The following is a 19434-nucleotide window of genomic DNA, read 5'->3' as shown; positions in this document are numbered from 1 at the left end:
CAGACAGAAAGACCAGGTGTAAATTATACAATGGTATTATATTAAAAGTCAGACATTTCTGTTTTTTAAACAATATTCTGTTGCTGAAATACCATGTCAGGGTTTTCAGTAATTTAGATTTTTATTCATGATCGAAGGTTTAGCATGATCACTTGCTCTGCACTTGTGACCAAACAATTCTTCCCACCAGTAGTAAAATTTGAATTTGTCCACGCCATATTGTTTACCAGAGATTAGTGGTGAAGTTGAGAGAAAAATTGGTTAGACCATATAAAATAACATAAGTACCTATGGTCACCTCTGAGATATTTATTCTAGAAAAAAAAGTACAAAAAGATCATGGAGCGAAGGGATTGCCTAGGACAATCATGAACATTACAGTTAGAATCAGTACTAAAAATAGACATATGAGCAAAGTAAAAGGTGAGCCTTCCAAGATGGTTTTAAATTAAAGTGAATTAATGCATCAATAAAAACTCCACATCCCTTGGTTTGCAATAATTTTAAATGGGGATTATAGAAAAATGCTTCACAGAGTAAGCAGTGTATATTTTTTACTTATTTATTGACTGAGTAAGCCCACTGGACTCAGCTGTCCCTTTTCAGGAGCAAATCAGATGCACTGTCCAGTTGAGTAACTTCATCAGATTCACAGTGCAGGCAAACAAATGTAAAAGGAATAAAACCCTGAACCCTTGGCACAGGAAGAAGAGCATTAACAACTCAGAATTCTAGTCCTGTATTCTAACTGCCAGACTGCATAAGCTGCTTGACCTTCATATGGAAGTTGTAATGTATAGGGTGCAACTCTTTAAGTGCTAATGAACTATATACATATATTGTGTGTGTGTGTGTGTGTGTGTGTGTGTGTGTGTGTGTGTAAGTAGACTTTTATGACGGAAACGTTCTGAATTGGGCAGTTTTGTCATTATTGGTTCATGCATTTTGTTTCATTGCCTACTGGAAAAATGTTCAAACAAATTTAAAATGCACTCTAACTTAAGTCTAACAAGTGTGCTGTATTATACAAGGAATATGATTTAATAAAGTCTGGAAGGTGTATCAAAGAGCACATGTATGTTTCTTGTGTGTGCAAGGGGCCTATGATTTGAAAACAGCCCAAACGTAATCTTTATCCACCACTAGTCAGATAAATTTTCTTTGGATGTGGTGTGGGTTTCAGTGCTGTTTCGATGAATGTGAGTTTCAAGGGCAGAGACGTTTTAATGTCAAGTCTCTTTTCATTGTGAGACAGTGTTGCTTTATTTAGCAGCTATATATTAGTGTTTGTGCATTGTGCTATAAAATGTAAAAATAAAATCCAAATCATTGTAGAAGTAAAGAAGTATGCACACATTAGTGTTTATGGTAAATGGGCAATGGGACATTGGAATGGCTGCAGGGGGCTCTGGTGTCATATTTTGGTTGTCTGTTCTTCAATTTGCTTTTGAAAGTTGGTATCCCACAATTCCAGTGGAGTGGGTGGGGTTACTTAATTATGTATGCAAATTTTACGTTAATCAGCATACAGATTTGATCCTATTTTTCATGGGCCTTGTCCAGATTTTTGAGGTTTCTAGGTTGTGAGATATGCATACGTCACATGAGGGATCGTAGGTTTGTCCTAGGGATTACTTCCGTGTCACTATTAGACAGAGGCACAGCAAACTAAACCTTAAAAAGGGCACAGTATACTCAAATCAAGGGGTGGCGTAAGCCAAACAAAATCGGGCTAGGCTTATAATTGCCCCAGGGCAGATAACCTAGTATGAACCTATGTATGCTTCCCACTTAAGGAGCATAAAAGTGGCATATGTACACAAACACTCGCAACCTGTTTGCTACCAGTCTGAACACCGTTATCACACATTGGTCTTAACTCCCTTTTGCTGTGCTGGTTGCCAACCACCAATTTCAATGTGGGAGACAGATCCCCCATAAAGACTGTCATGACCAGTGTCTTTTTTGCTATCGTCCTTCCCACAACTATACCCACTGCTCTGTTAAGCACTTTTCCGCAAGTTCCTGCAAACTCACTTATCTTCCTTATCCACATACCTTGAAAACCAACAACATAAACTGTTGGCTCGGGGTGCTGTGGCAGAATCCTGCCATCCTGAAGATCAGCCATCTGCCAAGAAAAAGGTCAAAAAGACTAGGCCTGATCTGGTTGCTGTTCAGCTTTCCTTGAACATCACACTAGAAAGTATTGAAAGCCCTGAAGACTGCTCTGTGTTTGCCTTGGATTTCTCTGTCATAAACCTCATCTGATGGCTTGATAGATCAGAATTCTCGCATGTCCTCTGAGGCTTTTTCAACATTTGTTCTGGATGTTGAGAGGTAACCTTGGCTGGTTATTTCTAAGGGACCGAGTGGGATTCCTCAGATTTTAGTGAGGGAAGACAGTCATACTGTGATTACTTATAGGTCTGTTGATTGCTTTGATGGCCTTGAAGCCTCCTTAAGGGGTGGCAATCCCTGCTCTTCCTGGTCTTCCCCTCCTGTTAAGAGGCCTGGGGAGAATTGGATTCTGGGCATGAATCCTTTACCTACTCCTCTCAAGTTCCTTCTTCTCTAGACTATGGTTCAGGGGAAGAGGATTTTTGAGCCCAGATTTCCTCTTGGAAGAATTATCCTTTGGGATAGTATTGCTCATATTTAAATGGGATTGTTCCCAGGTCTTTGACATTCAAAAAGGATGATATGAGCTTTTACAAATGGAGTCTCCTAAACCATCTGCTCTTCCTCCTGTTGTAGCAGTCCTTTTTGAACACCTTTTCTGCTACCTCTGTAGCCCCTGATTCTCAGCCTCCAGCTCCAAGAAACCTAACAAGTTTTACAAGGTCTCTGAGGATTGCAAATTTTTGTACAAGTGCCCTTCTGTTGATCCTTAACTAGTTTGTTTCCTCTAATACTCCTATGGCTTTTGCCATCTACTAAGCTCCTACCTTCGGATAAGGACAGGTGAGCCGTGGAAAGGTTGGTTTAAAAAGTATATACTGCTGTCACCTTGTCTTTTAGGCTAATCAGTTACCAAGCCCATATGACCAGGTAGGTGTTGGCTCTTATTTCTCAGGTAGCTAAGGTGGTGTCTGACCTTCCTGATTCTGATGGAAAGGTTTCAGCTGTTTCCCTGCCAGGGGCCACTTCTAAAGTCACCCAACACTCATTATAATTCAGCTATGATGTAGCTGATGCCACTTCCAGGGCTGCTGCTTTTGGTTCTGTGATGAGGCATTATTCTTGGCTATGCCTTCAGGCTTTACCTGATGTTACAGCCAAGCTTTTGGATGCTTCTCTGGATAACAACAATTTTTTTGGAGACAGCTGCTGCTGACCAGGCGAAGATAAGGGTAAGCTAAGAACTCAAATGTATTTTTGTCTTCCCTATCCCTAAATTCCAGAGAATTACACTTCTAAGTCCACCTTTTTCCTTAGGCAGACTCGCCCACCTCCCAGAGGTGAGAAGGGGTCTATCTGTATTCCTTCAGCTAAATTCAGTCAGAAGCCTTCTTTTCAGGACAAGCCGGTCTCCATTTGACATTTGGCCTCCTCTTCCCCTTTGCCAGATCCACTTGTCTCTCTCTCTCTCTCTCTAACTTTTTCTGTCTCTCTTCAAAATTGACATCTGATCACCTCAGACTGTTCCGTGCTGTCCCTCATTCATCAGGGGTATTTCATGGTTTGGCAGCCCCTCCCCCTTTCAGGCATTCCGCAACCTCCTTTAGAACAGTTTCCTTATTTCACAGGGGTTTTGCACTCACTTTTTGATCTGGGCACCACTCACCCAAGTGAGAAAGGAGTTTTACAGTAGAATATTATAGGGTCCTCGACAAGAGGATACATGGAGATCAATTCAGGATCTTTCTCTGTTCAATGCCTTTCTCTAGGTCCCTTCATTTTTGGTTGCCGTCTCTTCAGACCTTGTTTCATCTTCTTCCCCAGGCCTTCCTAGTTTCTGTAGACCTCAAGGATGAAAGCCTTCACATACCCTTCCACTGTTTGTCCAGGAAATTTTCACATTTTTCTGTTTCTTCCTCTCATTGTTAGTTTTCTGCTTTGCCCTTTGGCCTTTCTACTGCTGCAAGGGTATTCCCCATATGCCTGTAACTGCTTTTTTGCATGCTTCAAGGGATACAGATTTTTCCCTGCCTGAATGACCTGTTCCTTCATTCACCTTCTCCCAGCAGTCTGCTACAAGATCTCCACTTTAACATTTGTCTTTTACAAAGTTTGGGATTCATCATTAATATCTCATGAAATCAGTTCTTATGTCCTCCCAGGATCATGTTTCTTTTGTGCAGTCGTTAAACTATTTCCATGTTGGCTTCTTTCCATCCTTCCAACGTTTTGTTTCTGGACAGTCTTTTTCCATTCCTTCCTTCCTCTGTTGTCTCTCACAGCCAAGGAATTTCTCAGCATTTTGGGGTTAATGGTGTCCACTATTCCCATGCTTCGTTTCACTGGGCTCCTTATAATGAAGCTACAGTGGTACCTCAAATAAGTGTGACTTCAACATTGCTACCATTTGTTATTCCCTGTTTTATTTCCTTGTCTCAAACTTGAGGTTTAGGAGTATATTCAACAACTCTTTCGCAGCCCAGGGTTACCCTTTCAAACTCAAATTCCTTTTCAGAGACAGTTCACAGATGACTCAAACTTGGGGTGGGGTGCTCCTTGTAGTCCTCTGAAGAGTCAGGGTCTCTGGGCTCCTTATCAGAGGTCAGATCATATCAACGTAAAAGAGGTGAGGTCTCTGCTTTTGCCTCTGCAAGCTTTTTATTCCCTTTTCCACCCCAGCCCCTCTCAGTCTTCACTGACAATACCACTGTGATGTGGTACGTCAGCAGACTGGAGGTATATGAGGTCCTACATCCTTTGCAGATTAGCTCTTCAGGCATGTGATCTAGCTGTCGGGTATCAAGTGACTCTTCAGGTGGTTTACTTTCCTTCAAAACACAATTTAGTGGCAGATTCACAGAGCAGATCCAGAACACATGCTCATGAATGGATGCTTCAGAAAGATGTGTTCCTAGACATTGTCCATCGGAGGGGCATTCCTCAGGTAGATCTTTTTGCCTCCCCTCTGAATAGACAACTTCCTCTATTCTGTTTGAGTGCCAAGTTCTCTGGCTTGAAAGGGAAAGTTTCTGTATGCCTTTCTGCCTTCCTGTGTTGCTATGAGTTCTGCACAAGATCAGAAAGGACTCTTCCAAAATCTTGCTGGGAGCTCCCCATTGGCCACAGCATGGGTGCCCCCTTTATCACTTCACCAGGGGCAATCACCACAAGTTACCTTACCAGGTGGATCTTCTCACACAAGACAAGGGAGCTCTTGTCCATCCTTGTCTGTTTGCTCTTCAGAAGAAACCATGGGTGATAAGGGTGTTGATTCCTTTTAGACACCTCTTTTTTGAGGAAGTGCTCCAGGTTTTACCAGAAAACCAGATATGTCCAAATGGAAGAGATTTGTGTGATTTGCTCCAATCACAGGTTGGCATACTATTCAGTTAAAGCTCACCTGTCAGCAATTTCTGTTTGTCTGCCCTTAAATCTTCCTTTGGCCTCTCAGTTTGAGGTCAAGCAGTTGCCTAAAGGCATCCTTCATATCAGGCTTCCCAGAAAGCCTGTTTCATCTTTTTCGGACCACAATTTTGTACTTGAAAAATTGACTCTGGTTCATTTTGAGTCTGCTAGTTCCTTGCAACATTGTACTTGGAAGACAGTTCTTCTGTTGGCTCCTACTTCAACCAAGAAATTGTCTGAACTTAAACTCTCATGGTTATTCCTCCTGTTTTAGTTTTTCACAGTGACAGGGTGACTCTTTGTACTGATCCTTCTTTTATGCCCAAAGTGGTTAATGAGTTCACCTTCCTTTTTTCCTTCTCCACAGTCTGCCAGTGAGAAGGTTCTTCACACCTTCAATCTACATAGACAGCTCTGGTATAATTTGAATAAAACAGACAATTCGCAAGTCTGAGCAACTTTGTTTCCTCTCATCGCAGGCCTTTGGGTTTGGCTGTTACAAGTAAACCCTCTCTTCCTGGATTTCTCAGGCTATTTCTTTTCTTTATTCTTTTCATGGCAAATGTCTTTTTGGGTCTGCAAAGATGCATTCTACTACAATGGTTGTCTCATCTGGTGCTTATTTCATTGTTCCTTGAGGTTGCTATTTGGTTCTCTCTTCATAATTTCACTAAAAGTTTTAAATTGGATTGTCATTCCCAGGGCCAGGGTTATTCTGAATTTATTTATTTTATTTGACATCTGTTTAACTGAAAAGTCCGATTGGGTTTGAGCCCATTTTCGGTGGAGTCCCGGGGAGACGAGCTCCACAGTATACATTAAACAGAATGTAAAAAAATTGAACAGTGGTTACAAATATTAATACAATAGCAAAGTAGTACAATTTGTGAATACAATAAAATAAAATAAGCAACATATAAGACAAGCAATAAAGTTGACCATACAATATATACAAGATAGAAAAGCGTTCCTAATATGCATGTTACATAATGATGCATGAAAAATGTATAACAGAATAATTAATAGATCATAAAAGCCATATACTCTTTCTGGCAGGAGAACTAGGTCATAAATTTCAGTCAAACTCTGGACTAGATAAAGTTCAGTTTAAGAATATAAAGAAAGAACATTTGAATGTTAAGGAATTAAAGTGAGGTGAGGCTAGAAAGTAGGGATTGCAAGAAGGGAAGCAGGATATATCACGAGAAAGTCTATTAAGAGTGGGGAAGAAGGGAATAGAAAAGAGTACTCAGATGGCAAGGAGCATGGGCAGATCCAGTTATTGGTCAGATGTTCTTTCATTTGAGGGAATAGTAGTCGGGTACAAGTCTGATTTGCTTTTGGAATGGTATTCCATGATTTGGCAACACAGTGAGAGTATAGACTAACCCCGTTAGATCTTTGAAGTATGTAAATAGATAGTAGATGTTTGTGAGAGGAGCGTAGGCCACGAGATAGAATGTAGTGCTGAAGTAGTGATGATGTAGTTTGCGAAAATGAGTTGTACAGTATTTTGTGAGTTAATGTTAGTTGATTAAAGGTGAGATGGTGGGGTAGTTTCAGCCAATTTAGGGACATGAGAGCAGAGCAATGGTGAAAGCAGTGGGCCTGCCCTGTGTTGCTAATTTAGCAATTTTATTATAACATTGACAAAGTTTTGTTATGAGGGAAGAGTGAAGATAAGTTAGAATAGGTGAAGCGTATAGAAGGGCGGGTAAGAGACAGGTGGTGGCAAGGGTTATTCTTGTGAATTTAGAGATGAATTTCTTAGCCCTATGCATTATGCCCAAGTTTTGATTTTTTTTTTTAATGTTGTTGCTGATATGTAGGTTAAACCTAATTAAGATTGTTGTCAATAGTTACACCTAACAGTTTTGTATGTGAAACCACACTGATTGAAGTTTTGTTCAGAGAAGTAATAGAAACTTAGATGCATCTGGAGAGAATTGTTCTGGTAGAAATAGAAGTCTATTTTTTTTGGGTTAAGTAGTAAATGGTTGTTACTGAGCCAAGACTCAATGGAATTGAATGCTTCTTGTGTTAAACTCTGTAGATAAGAGAGTGTCCTAGCAGAGCAGACTAATGTAGAGTCATCAGCACATTGAATTAGCGTGGCTTGTTTGCTGGCAGTATTCGACATTTTTATTAACCATCCTAAGAGAAGCAAACCTAGTATTGAGCTTTGGGGTACCCCAGTGCTAACAGGTAAGTAAGGCGAGAAGTTACAGTTCCATTTGACAGATTGGTATCTGTTAGAGAGATAACTAGTGAACCATTGAAGGATGTTATGGTTAAGCCCAGAAGAGATAGCTGAGGCAACAGTTGACAGTATCAAAGCCTTTGGACAGTTCTAAGAACAGAGAAGAGACAAAGTTTCCTGAGTCACGAACTTTGTTGGCAGTGTCAGTAAAGGATAGTAGGACAGTGATAGTGCTGGTCTGAATCCATGTTGGGTGGGAGAGAGAAGATTGTCAAGTAGGTATTGAAGAAGTTGCTTATGGGTATATTTTTCTAGAATTTTTGATAGTGGTGAAAGAATAACAATTGACCTATAGTTAGAGATTTCTGTGGAGGTGCCATCTTTGTGGAGAGGAAGAATGAAGGATTTTTTCCACAGGGAGGGGGCATAAGCCTCGTTGATGGATCTACTAATGATTATTGAGACTGGGTAGGCAATTGAGTCAGCAGCCATTTTTAGGAATTTATTAGGAAAATTGTCTGCAGAGGGAGAACATGGCTTGAGCTTGCACAGGAGGGATTTGATGAGGGAAGTAGGAACTGGTTGAAGGAAAAATGTGGAGTGACAAGTAATAGGAAGCTGAGAGACATTAGAGGGAGATGGAGGGAATTTGTTAGTGATGGAAGCTGTGCTATCAATGAAGTAGGAGTTAAATTGCATTGCTCTGTAGGGGAGGTACTGTCACAGTAGGGTTGGGGGCAAGGACTGACTTTCTGGGTTTAGGATTTTTTTGATAGTGTGCCAGAAGGTTTTTGGACTGGATTTGTGTTGATTTTGTGGCTTTGCATATAATTGTTTTTTGTCTAAATTAACCTGTTCCTTTACAAGGTTACGCAGTGCTTTGAAATGCTGTAAATTATTGTGAGTCTTATATTTTTGGTAAGTTGTCCGACCTTCTTGCATGAGTGATCTGGTGTAGACAGAAAGCCAAGGAGTATAGCTGGTTTTGACCATTTTCCTTCTGGTGGAAGCTAAGCTGTCTAAAGTGTTTAGTGATGTAGAATTCAATTGTTTAACTGTATCATCTCATGGCAAGTATTTAAGGAAGGATCAACTGATGGAGTTTAGTAAATTTATAAAGGCCTGCTGGTCAAAGTTGGGTAGGTGTCTTATTGTCTTGAAGGTGTGTTGTCTACATGAATGTGAAATAAGTCTAGTTGTACAGATGGGGTGGAAGTGTTTTGGATTGAGAGAAATTGTTAAGATGGGAGACCCAAATCCAATCAATTATTGAGCCATTTTGGTTTGCGGAACTGGTAAATGTTGGGTTAGTAATTAGTTGAGAAAATCCAAATAGGTTTATGCTCTCTGTGGAAAATTGTAAGTCAAATTTCTGCCACTCAGTGTTGACATCACCTAACATTACTGTTTCCAAATAGAGATTTTTTTGATATCCAAGATAGGATATTTCCCAGAGTTGCCAGAGGGTATGTATAATGCTATAATACAGAGACTTTTATTATTGTTTAATTTAAGGTAGTGATCAATAGTTCGGCTTTGTCAATGGAAGATATGGATTGGTTTTGAGGTGTTAAGGAAATAGAAGCAACATCTGTTACAGCAACACCACCTCCTTTTCATTTAAGACAGTCAGCTCTTAACATATTAAAGCCTGGAGGAAGTATTTCAGTATCTTTGTGTGGTTTGAGCTAGGTTTCATTGATTGCTAGTATGTCAGGAGATTGTGTAGTCATCCAAGCATGCAGCTCAGAAATTTTGTTGCACATGCTATGTGCATTTACTAAGATAAATTTAAGCATGTTTTGTATACCTGGAATATAGACTGAAGATGAGGATTGTGAGATGTTGGGCCAGGGTTAGAGTGGCTATCACCACAGAGCTGGAGGAATTTCAGGATTGTATAGTAAAGACAGGATTTCATTTTGGTTGAATTGTCAGTAAGTGTAATGTTAAACAGGTATAGCGGTGTATGAATCAGTTTATGTTTAAAGAACAATGTATTGTTTGTGTGAAAGGGATGAGCAGTGATGGGTAGGGAGTAGTGATTTGTGTTATTGGTGTAAGAGGTAGCGTCTGTAGGAGAGCTTAGCACAGGTTGGATAGGGACCAGATATGATGGTAATGAAGAGAGGGAGAAGAGCATTGGTGATAGGAGAGTAAGGAGAACCATTTTATCTTAAGGATTGTTAGAGAGTAAATCAGACAAGCTCAAGTGGGTAATTTGAGGAGAATAATGGTTTGTAGAAATGAAGGAAGAGGAGTAGTATGTAGATAGGGTGCTATTGTGATATTAATAGGCATATGTTGAGAGATGGAGTGTGTGGATGAGGGGGTGGAGCTGACAGAGGAAGGAGTGTGGTATGGAGAGGTAGTGGGGGCAGGGTAGGGGAGTGAAGTGAGCTCAGAGGGCAAATGAAGTGGGATGACACCCCAGAGAACAAGCATCAGCATGTAAGTACTCAGAAAAAAACATCAATGAGGCTGCAGCAAATGTGGTTATAGGGTCAGTTAGGTATTGGATGCATGGGTTTGAAAGGGCTCTTCTGTGCCTTCTTCCTTTAGCTGTTGTACTCTCTCTTCTGTAAAGAATACTGCAACAGTGATATGGAAGGACACAGTACAGTTGTGTAAAATCTTACCATAACAGTAGATGTCCTTCCCTTCTGCAGTGTTCCGTTCCTCACTCATTCCCTGTATTTTCTAGCTCTTGCCCCTGTGTTTTGTTGCCCTCCTGGCTGTGAGGAGCCCTTGCTTCCTTTTCCTTCTGGTTGCAGATATTCTGTTTTGTCCAGGAGGGTATTAGTTTCAATCTGAGTGTTTGCATCCATACACCACCATTATAATACACCACTATTATGCCCTGCACCTTACACAGGGAGCATACATGAGATGCATGGTGCCTGTAAGATCTTTAACTAAGACTTTGGCGTACTAGCAAGACGTTGGGCTATCCTTTGCAGGCAATCCCATATGTAAGAAAGACTGCAACAGTAAAGAGAAGGACATCTACTTTTATGTTAAGATTATTCACAACTGTACTTTCTGTCCTAGTCCTGAAAGGGACATATTCTTGGTCAGGCATGCCTATCTTGAAAACAAGCACCTGCACTGATTCCTGGTCTCTACTGGATATTCTAAGAACATCACACGCTGTGTATATGCCCAGTAACTGTCCAGTGCCTCCATTTCTGGGTATATGTCCCATAACCCTCCCAGGGGCAGTGTCTCACACTCTGGGTATATGTCCCATAACCCTCCCAGGGGCAGTGACTCACACTCTGGGTATATGTCCCATAACCTTCCCAGGGGCAGGGCCTCACACTGTGGGTATATTCCCCGTAACCCTCCCAGGGGCAGTGTGCCTCATTAGTCCTTTCTCTCCCTGGTCAGCTACTTCATCCTAATAGAATGTGTCTATCCTGCTACAGCACACAGATATTAATGCAGTATGTACAGCGGCAACTTTTCAAGTTTGCTTTTGTGTTCAAATGTAGATTGTTTTTTGCTATACCATTTTTGAAATGTATTGTATTACATGTTCTGAGCAGTTGTATTTTCACAGAGATTTGTGTAACTAGTTCTTTTACACTTTTCCTGTTATAGTCTGACTACATACAGTACTGCAGGCAAGTGGCTTAACTGGAAGGTGTGATGAATGTAGATATTTCTTGTTCTTCCCTGTCTATAATGGCTGTTCACCCATTTTATTATTCTTTTTGTTTGTGATATTTTTAGTCTGCACAAACTTTCTTTCATAAACATGCTCTGGTATTTTGTATTTAATCCAAACTACATTTTTCAGTAACGACTTCAGACCCACTTATATGTATAGTGATTTTTTCTGTAGTGGCTGTAATCTGGAAAAAAAATGGCGCATCTGTTTTACATTCTGATGCATTTATTTTTTTCTTCTAGTATGATCTCTTGTGGGATTGCTGTAACCATTCCTGAAGCCTAGTCTGCAGTTTGAATGTTGTTGTGCACACCTTTATGTACAGTCTAACGTCTTATCAGGTAAATTTTCATTTATTTCTCACTTACATTTTGCAGTTTTCATCATGTTTTGCTCACTGGTACTGTTGCATTTTTTATAGAAAGCTTTTAATGCCTCTCATGATTCTGATTATCTCTGGTGCATTAACTGTTTCTGAAGGAGTACTGACTTTTTTCACTTTGCTTTATATGGTTATTGTGGTGGTGTTTTTCTGAAGTAAGGCTGTTTATTTTAATTTGTGTAGTGCTTTTAGGATATAAATTATTTTGTTCTCCAATTATATCTACCTTATGTACTGCAGACGTGGAAATCAAGAAAATTATTGAGAGAGAGAAGCTTGAGAGGTTTAATATCCATGTCAAGAGCACATAACATGCAGAGTTAATGATCGGACAGATCCTGTCATAAATCTTTGTAGTCCACAGAAGTTTACCTGCTCCTATTTTCTACAGTAGTTAGAAAAAGGCGTGCGTTAGTGTTTGCAGCCTTAAGGTGGGCAATTACCACTAGGAACAACAGAAAGCAAAAAGTTTAGTGAACTGTTTTAATGCTCTTTGTGCTCATTCTTTTTTTTCCGATTCTTTTGTGTGTTGGCTGATGACCACTGTTAATGCTCTATCATGACATTGGAGCCCATTGTTAATGTTCTGTCATGACATTGGAGCCCATTGTTAATGCTCTGTCATGACACTGGAACCCAATGTTAACGCTGTATCATGACACTGGAGCTTACAAGCAACAAGTAACTTTTAGTTTACAAACATTTGATTGTTTACTTTGAAAGAGGTAATGTTTTCTGTTCTAGTAGTTGTAATTTCTTTCATGTGGATTGCTTCATTTTCTGTTATCCATTAATTATTTTTTCTGAAAAATAGATTACTTTAGATATTTTGCAATTTGTATTTACTTTTCTGTATATATGCTTGTCCCAACATTAATTGTGTTACATTTTTGCATAGACTACATTATATGATTTTTGTTTCAAAACAGAAATTGTTCCTGTACATTTTTAGTTTTTTCCAGGCTGAACATAACAGTGGTATAGATGGGATCAGTGTTGTACCCTGGTTTAAAAAGTGAAAGTATACAAACAAACAAAACAAACCGTGTTACATTATAGCTGCAGAAGTAGTGTCATTTGTATTCGAGAATAGAATGTGGCTGGGTTGTGTGTTGTAAGATTAAGTCATGTGCAACAAGATATGCTTATCAAAGATTTAAGTCATGTGTGACTAAATCATACAGCAATGTGTGTATGTATGTATGTATGTATATATATATATATATATATATATATACATACACACACACACACACACACTACAAAAGGCATAACCCAATGGAAGGTTTGCACTTTGTGTTTTTTACAGTACATGTTCTAGTTATGTAGAGAACTGAGTATCAGCTTTTCTCTTGCTAAGGAGTCACGTGACTGAAGTGTTTTCTACAGCTTGGTAGTTGAACCAAAGGCAGTATTGCTGTCCAGGATGAGCCTTACAAAGAAATAATGAGCCACCCTTTTAAGGTTTTTTTAATATTAAATAAATGTTTTGTGTAATTTTTATGAATGTAAAACACTTCCTCTACCTGAATTATTTTTAGAGTAGTGGAAGAAGATGCATGCGTCTTGTGTTGATTTTTTTTTATTTCAACCTTGTGTTGCAGGACTCATTATTAGAAGTAATGCAGCTGAGATATGCTGGTGATTTCAGGGTTTGAGTGTCAGCAGTATTATATTTTTAAAATGGAAACGTTTACCAACACGCAATGCAGCTAAGGTATGTTGGTGATTTCAGGGTTTCACTGTGTCAGCAGTGTGGTAAAAGTCATGAACAGTCAGTAAAGCAGTGAACTAATGTTTGGGGTATACATAACTGTAGTCGGGGGGGGGGGGTTCTCATTTCTAATCATAGTGGCTGTGAGACAAAGGCTTTACAAAAAATAGCCACTAGCTACAGGCTACTTAGCAGCAGTTTAAAGCTTTTAGCTCTGTAAATGGCATTATTTCTCCCATAACATTTGTCTTTTGAGTACTTCCTGGCCCTGTCCGGGTAGGTCACTCTGTTTTCTTACTTGAAGGTTTAAAACGGGCGCACCGTGCCATGATGCTTTCAGAGGTAAATATACTCTTCTGCACGTTTTGCACTTGCTTGGCTTTGCTTTTTTTTATAAAGCTGCTATTGAGATGTTATGGCAGCATGATTGTAGTAGCATCCCACTGAAAACTGTGCATGGAAACTAATATGTGGATATGTTGTTTCTTTAGATTGATAGTAGGACTGAAAAAGAGGCACTGTTTATATCAGCCTCATTAAACTGCTTGTGGAAGGAGATGTTGCTCATTTGTGTCTCGTCATTTTTCTTATTTTCTACCAGTATATGCATTTCTGTGGCACATACTTGTGTGTGGGTAGGCAGCTTACTGTGAAAAGTTTCTGGTTTTTATTTATCCTTTTGTTGATTGGGTTCCTTCTACTAGACTAGTGATCTCTTTTTGCAGTAAACCCAAGGTGATATTCTTAGAGTCTAGATGGTAGGGACATGAGGAAACGTCCCCTACTGTTTCTTAAGCAGTAGGTGGTGCCAGCAGGCTGTTACTAGTTCATGGAGAATTTCAAGATGGAGAAGGAAAGGAGAAAGCAGGATGAGACTGCAGTGCTGCAGAATGGGGAGATGTCACAAACGGGCACTGAGCAGAGATGGTTATTACAGGGTTAGAGTAAAGAGGTCTGGAAACTTCTGTGTTGGTGAAGATGATGGATTGAGGTGAGCTGAATGCTGATAGTAAGCTGGAGTACGATGGTAGAGGGCATGCTGGGAAATGTAACAGATCAGTCAGGAAATGGAGCTGGATTACAAGAAAGACTTGCAACAAGATGATGTGAGTGGTAAAAAAAAACAAAATTTTTACATATGCAGAAATGGTAAACTTAAGAAACATGCTCTGACTGAAAGAATAAAAGAATTGATACAAGCACAATACCGGAACAGAAAACCAGCGTTAAGTAAACAAAGAACAGCGACAGTATTAACAGGTATGAAGTTGTGGACAGTAATATTGTACTGCCGGGGTCTAAATTACAGGACACAAAAGTTTTCAATACAATTAGCAACAGGATACTTTTGTGAAATTACTTTTGAAACTTTTACTCTGAAAAAATTATGAATGAAGTAGGGAAAGAGCTCATTTGCATCATAAAATGAGTATATTTTTTAGAATATGGGACTAGAGTTAAAGAAGAAAATAAATGTGCAGTTTAAAACAACCGACACAGAGGAAATTAGTTAAACACTTTTGTCTGTTTGTAATAAGAAGCATAAAATTAAAATGATGAACGATATGTTTGGTCACGGGGACACTGCATGTACATGAAGGAAAATTACAACATATTTCAAGTGCTGTGAATGGAAAATGGAAAACAGTGAGGTATTGGGGTCAACCTAAAGCATGTTTTTTGTGGAAATGAGAAATACTTGGTGCAAGTCTATAATAAAAGAAGATGTGGGCAATGCAGCGGAAGGGGACATACCACAAACCTGCAGGCCTAAATGTAGAAAATGCAATTAATTTGGGCATTTTTGGTTTGACTGTCCTTTACTAGAAAAGGAAAGGTGAGGAGAAGAAGAGAGTATTTATTTCAGAAGAAACTGTTTCTCAGAATATTGTCTTTTATCCGAGGTATGATGATCTTGGAGTTGGTATATGTAAGTTTGGGGGGGGCTTGCCCCCCACGTGATGGGGAGGTGCAGGGAGCCCCCCCCCCCGAAAAAGAGGTTTTTAAAGGAGAAGAGCATTTTTTTTGAGATTCTCTCTTCTGTGTTTTTGGTCTTTTTTTGACTTGTAGGTTCTTGGCATTTCAAGTGCTGATATTTCAGTAGGGATCCAGCTGGAAGACTTGTGGTATGTGATACAAGGAAAGGGAAAGGTGAAAATAATTGGTGTGTATTCCTACACCAATATGACAGAGGGGAAAGGCGAGGATGTTTAATGAACTTCAACTTTGTTCTTTTAAATGTGTCAGTTATTATGGTGGGGGATTTTAAATGCAATTTGAGAAGGAGAGGGGGAAAATAACACAAAATAAGTTATGAGAGGTTAAAAGACATATGGTTGAAAATAGGGCTAAAAAGAGAATGACCGTATAAATGAGCGACTTTCAGAACTGAAATAGATTATGTGGTGCGTTTAGATCATATCAAAAAAATAGCTGGGGTAGAAATGTCTGAGTTTTCAAATCGTAGATAGGTATGGGTTAGAATAGGAGATGATGGAGAAGTAATAAAAGAAGGGAAACAAAAATATTGACTGGAAAGATTGTTAAAACAGATGAGGTGAAAAAGGAACATATTTTATGAGAACAGCATATGACAGTGAGTACATTACAAGAACTGCAGAGATTGGTGGAGTGCTTATAAACAATTCTTTTTCTGACTAGAAAAATGAGTGAAACAGAGGAATAGGAGAATGTATAATTAAAATTATAAAAAGACATGAAATTGAACAGTATGGTGAGAGAATAATAGAAATTGAAAGAGAGCTGTATGAAATAATAAAGAAAAAGTTAAAATATGTAGTTTATATAATAAAGATATTTTTAAAGGAGCAAAGGGCATTTTTGTGAAGAAGGTAACAGTAAGGAAGAGTGGATGTAATACTTGATGAGAAAGGAAATATTAGATATAAACAGAGAAAATTAATGGAAATTGTTGAAAAGTCTGTAGGTAGAATATGAAAAGGAGATAATGCAAAAAGAAGCATGAATTGTAAAAACAAATATCTGAAAATGTTAAGAATTCTGTAGCAAAAGAGATTGTTATAAGAAAAATGGAAGAAGTTATAACTGAAGGAACGGAATAATCAGCACCAGGAAAAGAGACTAATAACACTGGGAAATGCAGATTATCAAATCTTTATGAAAATAATAGAAAAATGGATGGAGGAGTTTTTGGATGAAGTTAAATGAAAAGGGGGGGTTGGAATCCAAGGGAAAGATGTGAAGAAAATATTAGTAAAAGAAGTAACAGATATGATTTTAAAGGAAAATAACGAAGTAAATCTAGTGATATGGATGTGGCTAAAACATTTGATAGGTTTGTCATGAAGCGATATGGAAGATTCTGGGAACCCATGGGGTAGGAGAAAAACATTGAGTGTTATAAAAAAAATTCCTATGAAATCTCATGGGTGAAAGTTATCTTAAACCGATAGACTGGAGAAAAGTTAAAAAGAAAAGAAAAGAAAAAAAAAAGAGAGAGAGGAGTTTAAACAAGGATGTCCATTAAGTATGTATCTGTTCGTACTGGTGATGTTTGCAATAATTCAAACATATATATGTGTGAAATGGAAGAAGCAAAATGGGAGATGGGAAAAGGCGTTATATTACAGATTTGTCTGTCATATGCAGATGATTTAGTGTTTGTGGAAAAAATAAGATGCAAGAGAAGTCAGAGTAATAGTGAAGGGATTATTAAAGAAAACTGTTTTGCAGTTAATGCAAAAATCAAAGGGTTTGGTGAAACAAAGAAATATGGAATACAAAATGTAATAGAACAGTAGAAAATAATGTTGGAAGAAAAAATGTTATAATCTATTAACAAAAATGTGTGTGCATTAAATATCTACATGTTAAGACATGTTAAGAGTGGGTAACCCTTGTGCAGTTAGTTTTGTGAACTTGCAATATTTTCATCAGGGCTGGGCCAGAGTTTGCCTTGTAGGTCAAGCATACATCACACCTCAGTAATCAGTAGGGAACTGAATACTGTTAAATGGCTTTTAATCGGTCCCCATATGATGTGTTGGTTATACCCTGTATTTTTTGCTGAGAAACCTCTGAAGCCACTCCAACTGTTGCATGTGCCTGGCGAGGTACATGCCAAAGGGTGGATTGTATTCAGTTACTGGTCTGATGAGGACCGAGTACAGTTGTATTATGACATCCTTAGATCTGGATGCCATTCCATTACTTATAAGCATCGATCATAAACTTATGATTCATAAGTGATAAATTTATGATTTTAAAAGTAGTTCATATGCCCACTGCATGGTGGTGATGTTAAACGTTTAACAGAATGAGGAGATGCATTGGATAGAAAGCACATATATCACCAGGTTTAAATGGTGCTTCACTTCAAAACCAATGCTTACATAGCTACATGAGCAGGTTTAATTAATTAGTGATGTGATGATGTATTTATATAGATGTATATGTTTAATGGTTGTTTTTATGTATTCTTGCCTGAAGAAGCCTGTTGGCGAATGTTTTAGCTCGCACGTTAAAGAGAGAGTTTCTTTCAGTGGTTTCCAGTGCTGTATTTTTTGTTGTATTTTTATTTTTCTGGAGTTACTGGATTTACAACAAATTCACTGTTTTGGTGGTTTTGGATGTAAAAGATCCCACAGCATCTGACAAAGAGTAGGAGAAGTTTCCTGATACCCTGGTCAAGTTTTCCCTGGTAGTATAAATGCCACCTTGGGTCTCCCCTGGAAAGAGGTTGCTAGTTTAGTAAGACTGACCCAGTCAACAAGGGATAAATAAGTAAAAATAAGTACAAATCTACTAGATGCTTTTCTCTTAGTCGTGTTGAAATCTTAGATTGACTGTAAGTTTATATCTGTTGGCATCAGAAGTAGAAGTGCACCAACCTGGATATTTTCCAGGTATGTAATCCAGTTCACAAAAAGTCATGTGGTGCACGATAATACAGGACAGGAAATGTTAGATTTGGATGTTATTTTTATGGACAGACAGGGAAATGAGCAGTTTTTAAAACACTGTACATGAAAAACTTCGCCAGTGACTAAAATTACATATTTTAACTAATTAAACGGTCTTGGTGACTTGTTCTTTCATGGACACATTTCATTGCAGTCTGGCTGAAAAATCAAATGTACAGTATGACAGTTTAGGGTAAGCAGTCTGCCATCTTTTACGCAGATAAAGAAAACTGCAGTTTTTTTTAAAGAAAACCTGTGTTTAAGCACGTGACCGAAGGTCAGGCTTGAATCCTTGTCAGTGTAGCCACTGGTATGTCTAAGAATTATTTAACAGTGGCAGAAAAAAATTTGAAAGGTGTGTATAAATCTTTAAATAATTGGCGCCTTTAAGCTGCTTCAGAGTGGCATATTTGTGTTTGGAAGGTAAAGGTGATTTAACTAGCATTATTACACCTTAACATCTCGCCTCTTATTTTGTGTTTGAATCCAAAATGTTATATTGTGTCAGAAGTGAAAGGTTTATCCTTTGAGAAAGCTGTAGCTGCTGTAGGCTACAGGAACACTGTGCTTGGAGGGCATTGTATCCAGTAACTGAAATTTGTAGGTCTAGAAATTTGGTTTATTTTTGATTCTGAGCAGGCTCTCAGAAGGCTAAAAAGGTAAATTGTGCTTTATTTTCCGCATTCATTTTGCAGGTGAATAAGTCCAGAAGGTTTATAATACTCCTGAGTTTTGAGATGGTATATGTGTTTGTGTGTGGGGGGTATTGCATTGATGAAACACAAGTTTTACAGTTACTGTGAACAAATAAATGTCTGTGATTGATTCATCACGAGGACACAGAGTCCCAGAGTATTAATGCTTATGGTCCTGAATTAAAGAATCCTGCCAAAGACAAGACTGGTGAGTTACTTGATTCATTAATAATAGAGAGCATTGTGTATTTGGATATACACTGGTCAAACTTAAATTTCATTTGGCTGTGAGGATAGGATT

At 38.6% G+C, this 19434-nt stretch overlaps 1 long non-coding RNA gene across 5 annotated transcripts in view; it reads left to right on the top strand.

The window, feature by feature from the left end:
- The window catches only part of LOC122804167, a 923101-nt gene that overhangs the window by 374924 nt on the left and 528743 nt on the right, over window positions 1–19434 (top strand). For all 5 annotated transcript variants that reach the window (XR_006365194.1, XR_006365192.1, XR_006365193.1 and 2 more), the window contains one exon: window positions 11642–11740. This is a non-coding gene — a long non-coding RNA (uncharacterized LOC122804167). The remainder of the gene's footprint in view (window positions 1–11641; window positions 11741–19434) is intronic.

The sequence above is a fragment of the Protopterus annectens genome, chromosome 6.part0 (genome assembly GCF_019279795.1).
Source record: "Protopterus annectens isolate FY-2018-M chromosome 6.part0, PAN1.0, whole genome shotgun sequence".
NCBI lineage: Eukaryota > Metazoa > Chordata > Ceratodontiformes > Protopteridae > Protopterus > Protopterus annectens.
The sequence above is the reverse complement of the archived record's forward strand: the minus strand, read 5'-3'. Positions and strand labels throughout refer to the sequence as shown.